Source organism: Meriones unguiculatus, chromosome 19 (assembly GCF_030254825.1).
Source record: "Meriones unguiculatus strain TT.TT164.6M chromosome 19, Bangor_MerUng_6.1, whole genome shotgun sequence".
NCBI lineage: Eukaryota > Metazoa > Chordata > Mammalia > Rodentia > Muridae > Meriones > Meriones unguiculatus.
Window position 1 is genome coordinate 16,110,941 of NC_083366.1, and position 10,001 is coordinate 16,120,941.

General features: G+C 44.3%; 1 pseudogene; it reads right to left on the reverse strand.

The window, feature by feature from the left end:
* Nucleotides 1-770: 770 nt before the first annotated feature.
* On the reverse strand, nucleotides 771-1,612 carry LOC110552359 (small ribosomal subunit protein uS5-like; annotated as a pseudogene).
* Nucleotides 1,613-10,001: the final 8,389 nt, after the last annotated feature.

Consider the following 10,001-nt stretch of genomic DNA (forward strand, 5'->3'; position numbering starts at 1 on the left):
CTGACCTTGAGGGTCACAACCTGTGACCCAAGTCAAGTCCAGCCGCCTGTCTTCAATAAGCCAGATGAAAAGCCACATTGAAGCGGAGAGTGGAAAAAAGAGATTAATTAAATTTGGCCACACCTGGAAGAGGAACAAAGAAACCCCAGGAATGCCCGTGGAACCCCTCACTTCATTTTCCTGAAGTGAGATTAGGGTTAAAACAGGAGACCAGGGATTTGCACATCTTAGCAAGCCTGGTCAAGTGGTGGTCCCTTCCCTCACTGACCCATTTTGTTTGGGGCTCAGTCTCATAAGGTGACCTGATGAATTGTTAGACCTGTATGAAATCTCTTTCCTAGGGATGAGTTCTTGACTGGTACCTTTTTCTTCTCTCAGCATGGGATACCGTGAGAAATTCTCATTTATTTTTATTCCATACTAGAACTAGGTGCTTCTATTACATGACTTACTATGTGTGTGTGTGTGCGTGTGCGTGTGCGTGTGCGTGTGTGTGGTGTGGTGTGTATGTGTGTTTGCACATGTGTGAGTGTGTATTGTGTGTGTGTGCATGCGTCAGGGTGTCACTATGGAGCCCTGGCTGGCCTGGAACTCACAGAGATCCAACATGCCTCTCCCTCCCAAATGCTGGGATTAAAAGTTCCAGCCCCAATTTATTTTGAAACACTTTTTAGAAATATATCTTTCTTCTCTAATCTTTCGAAAACACTTATAGTGATTTTTCTTAGCAGACTTAGTTCACTTTTTCTTTTATTTAAATTTTTTTTTTCCTATGGTAGACACAGCTGGAGCCTGGGCCCTCTAACAGAGACTCTGGTGTGGGTTTTCACAAGATGATTGGTGAATTCCTGATAAGGAGACTTGGTGAACAGTCTCTTTTTAGAGGTCGGGAGTCAGGTAGCTGAAGGTCATGTAGATGGCATCAAAGATGGCCTTGGCAAAGTTGCCCAGGGTGGCAGTGCAGGCCCTGGCTGATGTGTAGCAGTCACCAATACTGGCCATCATCAGTAGCTTCTTGGGCACAGGAACAGAGAGAATGCCAGTACCTCTGAGGGCAGCAATGAGACGCCCCAAAACAGAGCCACAGCGGCCTGTCACCTTGCATGGAAAAATGTGGGACTTGCCATTCTCATTCCCCCAGTAGCCCCTCTGCACAGGGACAATGGAAAACTTGGCCAAGATGGTAGTCCCTTGCCTACTTCTTGGAGCACTTAACACCAGGACCAACATGACCAGCGTAGTCCCCAATAGCGACAAACGCCTAGAACCTGGTCCGCTGGCCAGCCCGTGTCTGCTTCTGCACTGGCATGATCTTTAGAACCTTATCCTTTAGCGATGTACCCAGGAAAAAGTCAGTAATCTCAGATTCCTCAATGGGCCTGGAGAATAGATAGACCTCCTCCAGGGACTTAATCTTCATGTTCTTGGCCAAGTGTCCCAGCTTAGTGACAGGAATCTACTCACTGTCTTCCATTTTACCTCCATGAGTCCTGTGGCTTCCACCACAGCCACAGGCCTCCACCATAACTACAATCCCTGAGACACTGACTGCCTCGGCTTCCTGATCCTGGGCCCCCAGGTCCTCCGGGCCCTCCCACTGCTCAAGCATCATCTGCCATTGGGTGTTTTCCCACGTTACTGTGATTTTTAAACTTCTGTGTGTATGTATGTGTGTGTGAATGTCTTCCTCAACTGCCTGCCACCTTATTTTTGAGGCAGGGTCTCTTACTGAACCTGCAGCTCACTAATTCAGCTCACTAACTAGCCAGCAAGCCCAAGGATCCTCCTGCCTCCATCTTTCCATCACTGGGATTACAAATATACACCAACCACTCTGACTGTTTTTGTTTTGTTGTTGTTGTTGTTTGTTTGTTTGTTTGTTTGTTTGTTTTTACCATCGGTGCTTACTCTTGCCCATAAGCTCTTTGCCCACTCTCCGGCATCTAGCTATGATTTTGAATTGTGATAGCATAAAATTTATCATCTTAACCATTTTAGATGCACAGTTCAATAGCATTAAATGTATTTACATTGTTGTATAACCAGTCTCCAGAATGTTTTCATGGTTAAGATAGAAACTCTGTACTTCTTAAGCAATTCCTTATTGTCTCCTCCTCCTTTCCAAGGACTTTTAGTTTATTATAGAGTCTCTCTTATGTAGCCCAGACTAGCCTTGAACTTACTAGTATCCTGGGCTAGACTCAGACTCCACTTCTAATCTTCCCCATCTCAGTTCCCAAGTGCTGGGACTACAAGCACCCCAAGCCTGGTTCTGTCTATGGCCTTTTAAATCTCTATTGTTCTCCTCCAATTATTTTGTTCTGCAGCATTGTGCCCACCTCAGTCAATCACTCATACTTTGGGGGAGGCAGGGAGGTCCAGGTACCACCATTGTTATTGTTACAACTGCCCGTTGGTTCAGGGTGCGCCTCTTCTCAACTCCTAGACAAACAAGCATTCCTTTCTATGGTGATGCTTTCCCTCGGGGCACACTTCAGAGCAGCTGAAACTGGCACTGCTGTGTAAATATGGAGCCACTTCAGAGAGGAGAGGACTTTTCCTGTTTAGTGAGGATGAGCAACCAGACCTGTGCCAGCATCGTGGCAAATCCAAGATGGGTGACCACAGCCTGCCTTCTCTTATGGAGCTGACCATCTACTTGGAAAGGTAATTAGTAAGCATGGTGAGACCGTGTGTACTTAATTATTTATTTATACATTTATTTTCACAGCTCTGGGAATTGAACCCAAGGCCTTGGCGTGCTAGGTCAGCTGCAGCCCCCAGCCAGTACACTGATGGAGGAGCCTTCATCTGGGGGAGCTAAGGAGCTAACGTGACTCAACAGCATGAGGGAGGCTCATGAAACATTAGAAGCTTCATGCTAAGAAGGCAATTTAGGTATGCAAAGGCCGGGTAGTGACTCACAGAGTGGCGTATGCTGGGACAGGGAGGAGTGGAATGTTCAAGAAGCCAGGCTGTATTGCTAAGAAATCTAATGATGAAGACTGGGGGTCTGCCCAGTGGTGGAAAGCCCAGCAAGTGAGGCCTGGGTTCTGTCCCAGCGCCATAAAGAAAAAGAAAACAAAACAACAACAACAACAAAAACAGAGAGGAGGTTAGAAAAGTGGGACTATTCCAAATTAAGGAAGGTGGGGAAAGGCTACAAGCCCCTGCCTGAAGGGGAGGGAGATGCAGCTTTCACAGGGCAGGAGTGTCGGTCTGGAGCAGCCACCGCATAATAAAAGCAATGTTCCACCAAGCAACCAGGTTCCTCAGCGAGATTTTGAGGGTGGCTAATTGCTAGGAAACCAATAAACACAGAGAATCGTGTTCTCCATCTCCCAGACAAGCCCACACGTCCTGTTTTACCAATCCTTTGTGGTTTTAAACCAGCTAAAACAAAGTCTCTCTTTTACCCCAACCATCAACTCGTTTGCCTGCCTCATTTAAGCCACATGTGTTTTCCATTGCTTCACAGAAATCCCCCAAAGAGGAAAAACTGCCCCACCCTCCCTCCAGCTAGCAAAGTAATCTAGTTCTACCTGGAACAAGACCTTGGTGTGGCCCCAGCCTGTCACAGCCTGGGTGTTTCAGGACGGCAGCTAGACTAGCTAGATTGCTCTTGAGACTGCCCACCAACACCTCTGAGAGAAAGCACCTAGGGAACCCCTGTGGTAGTGAGGCCTGCAACAATTTCTCAGCCAAGAGACAAAAGGAGTAACCACAAGAGAAAAGACCGCTAAGTCCAACATAGTCAAATTTAAAATAAGTTTGTTCAGAGCATATCACTAGGAAATTGAAAAGCACAAGCCACTGTCTGGGAGGAGAAGCGCACTGGCAGTGGCCTTTTATGCCCAATATAAAAAGGACTTCTCCAATGAGAAATGAAATGACAGCCCAGTTTTCAAAAGAGCAGAAGCTGCCCTGTGCAAGCCAGTAGATGGAAGGGTGTACAGAAGCATTAGTCCCCCGGCAAAAGCAAATGAAACCGGAGTTGCATGCTACTTCCCATCCACTAATGGCTGAACCTAAAAAGACTAACACTATTAAATGTTGGCGAGAAGCCATAACAACTGGAAGTTTCTAACAGTGTTAAAGAGACTGTAGCGGCCCCGATGCTTGCCCACAGAGCAACCTGATGGAGGCAACACTGGCCAGCATTGTTTATTCAGAATAGTCCAGAAAGTAAAAAAATACAAATGTATATAAACAGATGACTTAAAACATCTTTGTGCGTTAATATAGTGGAGTGCTATTTAACAATAAAAAGCACCGATTTTTAGTTTGAGCAAATTACTAATACATGGGACGACACTTAGGAATTTCAAAAGTATTATGGTTGAAAAAAAGATGCCAGACACAGAAAGTAAATACTAAGATAAATTAGTCTAGCAACATACAATTTAAAATGGAAAAAAAGAACACTAAAGGGAAAAAATTAGAATACTGGTTGCCCCTCTTATGAAAAACTAGCTGGAACTGAGTATAAAGGACCTTCCTGGGTTGACGGAAGGTGCTTATCTTGAGGAGGATGGAGATTACAGGAGTGAGTGCATTTGTCAAAACTTGTCAGATGGTACACCTAGTACCTCCATGTTTTACTGTGTGAAACGACATCTCCATCTGTTTGTTATGCCTTGAATAAAGAGGCTTGTCATGTCTTTTTTTTTTTTTTTCCATCCCAGGCTTAAGGTTGGCAAACAGACTAGCTGATCCCCAATTCTGTGTGTTCTCAGCCCCTCACTGGGCCATGACTGTCCTCTCCAGGGTCTACTGGACAGTGGGAACTCATCTTATTTGCATAAGGCATGCCATTTGCATAAGGTGAGTTCTAAAGGAACCCTTATACATTATTGGTGGGAATGTAAATGAACCCCACCACTAGGGAAATCAGAATGACAGTTCCTCAAAGGGTGCCAGGTGACCCAGCTATGACACTCCTGGGTAGATCCCCAAAGGAGGCAGAGGCAGAGAGCAACAGCGATGCCTGCACGCCTGGGTTTACTATCTAACTATTTATAATAACCAAGCTATGGAATCAGCCTAGGTGCCCATCAATAGATGGATCGATAAAGAATGTGTGGCACCAAGGGAAAGCGCCAACCCCTGACATTTAAAACACTCCGCTTTGCTTGCAGATGGGAGCCTAGCGTAGCTGTCCTCTGGGAGACTCCATCCAGCCATGGTACAGAACAGATGCTGAGACTTACAGCCAAACATTGCACAGAGCACGGAAAATCTTGTAGAAGAGTTGGGGAAAGGATAGAAGGACTCAGAGGGGACAGAAACTCTATAAGAAGACCAACAGCGCCAACCTGGGCCCAGGAGGGGCTTGCAGATACTGAAGCACCAACCAAGGACCATACATGAACTGGGCCTAGGCCCCCTACACATATGTACCCAGTGAACAGCTTGGTCCTCATGTGGGTTTCCTAGTAAGGGGAGTGGGGGCTGTCTCTGACATGGACTCTGTTGCCTCCTTTCAATTACTCTCCTCTGGCAGGGATGCCTTGCCAGGCCACCAAGGAAGAGGATTCTCTCAGTCCTGATGTGACTTGATGTGCTGGTGTGGGTTGGTGGTGAGGGGGTAACTCCCATTTTCTGAGGGGTAGGGGAGGGTGGGAAAGGGGAAGAAGGAAGTAGGGTGGGACTGGGAGGAGAGGAGAGAGTGGGCTACGATTGGGATGTAAAGTGAATTAATAAATAAATTAATTAAAAGAATATATATTTTTTTAAAAAAAGCATTATTCATCCGTAACAAATAAACTTCAGCTGGAAGGTAGCTCAGTGGTGCACTGCACAAGCCTGAGGATCTGAATTGAGACCCCAACACCCATGTCAAAGCAGGGTATGGTAGCAGAACCTGTAGCCCAGTGAAGTGGGGTGGGCAGGACAGAGAAGCTTATTACAAAACAGTCAGCATGTGATATCAAACACCAATATAAATTTCAGATCACTTGCTTTTGGTCCTGGGATTGATCCCAGGGTCCCTGGCATCCTAAACGCAAGCTCTGTTGTGCCACCTGAGGAAATACAATTTAGCCATGATAAATTAAAATATGAAACAAATGTGGGAGAATGCTTTATATCTATGATACATTCATCAAGAAAAATCCAATTATAAAAATTACATTCACAAAAATTGTAGTAATCTGTCTCCCTCATCCCTCTAATAAATTATGTGACCACAGATAGCCTTAAAGAAATCAAGATAATAAAATTGAAATGGTGTGAAATGATTATGAGGTTTTTTTTTGTTTTGTTTTGTAGATTCCTATAAATGTGACTATTCATATAGCAGAAAAGTTCTTTCTATCAAACCATCAAGTCTAATTCTTGATACAGAAGAGAACTGGCCTCTTGACAGTGCATGCCTGTAATCCCGTTACTCAGGAGGCTGAGGCAGGAAGACTGCTACAATTTTGAGGTCAATTTGGACTGCATAGTGAATTACAGGGCAAAATGAACTTGATAACAAGTCCCTGTCATGCTCAAGACAGGGGAAGGCGGAGAAAGAGAGAGAAAAAAAAAAAAGAGACTCAAATAAGCCAGATCCCTCCCTTCTGTGTTGACCTTTACTGTAGCTGTGAAACATGGCACTTCCTGATACTGTGTTTTGCCCATCGTAGTGAGCCTCTGACTCCTCACTGAAAGGCACAATCTTGTACAGTTTTTCACCTTACTAATAAGCACCATCAACTGTCTCTATTGCTCTTGCTCTTACAGAGTCTGTTCCTACCTTTCTGCAGGTAAATGAAGGTAGAAGAGATGGACCACATTCTGCTGTTCCTTCTTCAATCCCCAGTGGGGTAAAAAGCCATATTGCCCATACCCGCTGCTACCAGGAACTTGTTTCTGTTAGCTCAAAGCCCTCTACCTGTGCCTACTGTGGTGGTTGGAACAGAATGGGCCCTATAGACTCATGTGTTTGAATGCTTGGCCACAGGGAGTAGCACTATTAGGAGGTGTGGCCTTGTTGGAATAAATGTGTCACTGTGGAGGTGGGCTTTGAGGTCCTGTATGCTCAAGCTCTGCCTAGCGTGGCACACAGTCTCCTGCTGCCTGTGGATCAAGATGTAGAACTCTCAGCTCCTCCAGCACCATGTTCGCCTGCATGCTGCCATGGTTCCCACCGTGATGATAATGGACTGAACTTCTGAAACTGCATGCCAGCCCCAACGAAACGTTTTTATTTTCCAATATTAATGGTGTGACAGAAGCCAGAGACCTCAAACCAAAGTAAGGATTCATTGCAATGAACATTCACAAGTGAAGATGTATGGAGAGAGGGGTATACCGTGGGACACACTGTGACACGCTACAGCTTCCACAATGAGATGTTTTCTATGTTTTGTTTATTTGTGTTTGTCTGTGATTTTTTTTTTAAATTTTCTTTTGAGGGGGGAGGTTGCAAGGGCAGAAAGGGAACATGGGGACGTGGGACTGGGGTGCTTAATGTGCAACTCACGAAGAATCATTAAAATGATTTTTTTAATGTTTATAAGAGTTGCCATGGTCATGATTTCTCTTCCCAGCAATAAAACCCTAAGACACCTACTTCCAATTAAACAGGGCTTTGCATTTAATTGTGCCATGCCCTGTGTGTGTTGGTTTCATCTGCAGGACACCAAGGTGGCTTTGTTTTATCTTCAACATGCTGGATGGAAGCCAGGGCTTTGCCCACATCAGGAGAGTTCTCCCTGCTGAGCTCCATCACAACTCCAACACCAGTGTTTAGTTTTATTTCTAGTTTTTAAAACAAGTTCTGGTTATTAGAGCCCCGGCTGGCCTCACACTCATGGTGATCCCCCTGCCTCTGCCTCTCAAGCGCTTGATGTAAGCATGTCCATCTCCCAGTGCCAAGTGCTTGATGGTAAGGATAAGAGCTTTAAGCAGTAAACCTGGGAAGCACCGTGGAGTCACCGCTTCAAACTCAACTAGTATTCGTATGAGAGAATAGTCCATTAATTTTTCAATATAAGTAGCTAAAGATAGCTGTGAATTATTATGTGAGCCATTATGATTATTAGAGCAAGCAAAATCAATGGCATCATCCATCTCAGAAGCTAAGGCATAATTAAGTCCACGATGATTTTATTCAGCATATATTGAGCACCTACTGTGTTTTGGTCATTTCCCTAAGTATCACAAGCAATTCTCGCATGGTCATGTACTCAGGCATCCTGTATGCTCTGGGATTTGGCATGTATCTCCACCGATTAGTAACTTACCATAAAAAACTCAGAGCTTCCCATGATAGTCCATCCTGCTCTTAGCTGGCCCCATTTGCTAGCAAGTTCTCCCTTGGGCTAATTCACAATTCTCACTCATGACTTCCACATCAGTTGTGATCAGCTCTCTCCCTACACAAAGAAGATCAACTTGCCCCTTCCTCTTACTGGCATCCAAATGTTCTAGCTACCGTCTACCATGTGAGTAAACAGAAGTTGAAGGCTACTTTTCTTATACCTGGAAGTTGACAATTTGCCAAAGAGCAGTTCTGTTGTCTGGTACTCTGTCAGAAAGGTGTGCTTGCTAGGTCTCTTCAAACAATGTTAAGGTGCAAGAGTTTGGGTTTCCAGCCTCTGTTTGGTCCATCCGAAAGAGGAGCAAATTTTGGGCTCTTGGTGGTGAGCCAGGAAATTCATAAAAGGTCCAATTACTGATCCCTAACATGGAAGATGGACAGCTTTTAAGCCTGACTATGATCCCTTTCATCCTCTGGAGGCAGGCCTCTCAGAAGGACCTCTGATGAAAGTGTTTACTCACCCTGCTTTGAGGAAATGCTTTGCTTAAGTAAAAGAGGGTGGTGAGATGGCCGAAAGAAACAGCCTGAAAGAAAAACACAGTTTTAAAACTTAATTATGCTTCAAGACAATAAAATAATTTGTTCAAAATGTTTATGGGAAATGAGTCTGACTTTGGATTCTCTTCCTACTCAAATGATCAGTAGCATGTGAAGGAGAAAAAAAGAAAAAGAGAGAAAAAAAACCTTTAGATTTTTTTTTTTTTACCTGTCTACCCAGCGTGAAAAAGTTAATCAAGAACCTACTTTGGCAAAAACAAAAAACTGAGGAAAGGAAATGAAATAGTGTCAAAGGAATGGTGGCAGACAGATGTGAACCAGAAGAGGAAGCCATTAGGCTGGGCAAACAGAAAGTTATAAAAGAAAATTGAACTTTATTTCAGTGGGCTCATTATACTTTTAGAAAGGCCCTTCTGGAATAATTCACAGTTCTCTGAAAACATTTAGCTCCATTTTGCAAGGCCTTTGATCCATCTCATCTTCTTCTATAGTTCCGAGTCATTTATATGTAGCAGTGGTACCCACTGTGGTCAACACAAACAACTGCCAGACTCCAGCCTGGTGCTTTGTCAAATGATCCATCTCTAGCCATCTCCTAAAGGATCTCCTATTACAAGAAAAAGAAAATGGCTGAATTCAGAGGTCTTAAACTTGTGCTATTTTTCAGAGGCCAAAATTAGGACATAAGACCAGAGTGATAAGTAAGATTATATTTATTCCAGAACCAAACACAGAATATTTAAAATCAAGCCATTCTTGCCAATTCAAGACAAATGGAACTAACATTTTCCTGGGGTACCTTTGGTAGAAAGACAACAAGACGAAAATCTGAGGGCTTCACTCAGAGGCTCCCTGGTGATATCCTTGCTTATTGTCTCTGCTTGTTAGCTTCTCCATGCTCCCAGAGATTTACCCTCCTCAGGGTGAATACCCATGCTGTTCCTACTGGGTCACATTGGGGTGCCCCACAAATACATATTTGTTTGATGATTCCATATGACAGCCTGGGTCAGAGACAGGTAGCCATGTAAAAAGTGTCAAACCCAGCCTCTTCTCTATTACCTCTGGTAGTTTAGCTCCAACCCCATACTGTCGGCCCTACTTAACCAGCAAGTTCTACAGCTGGCAGGCACCTGGGACGCTTAGGAGTTAGTTGTAATGCTATTATGATCTTTAGGAGCAGGGGTTGGGGTAG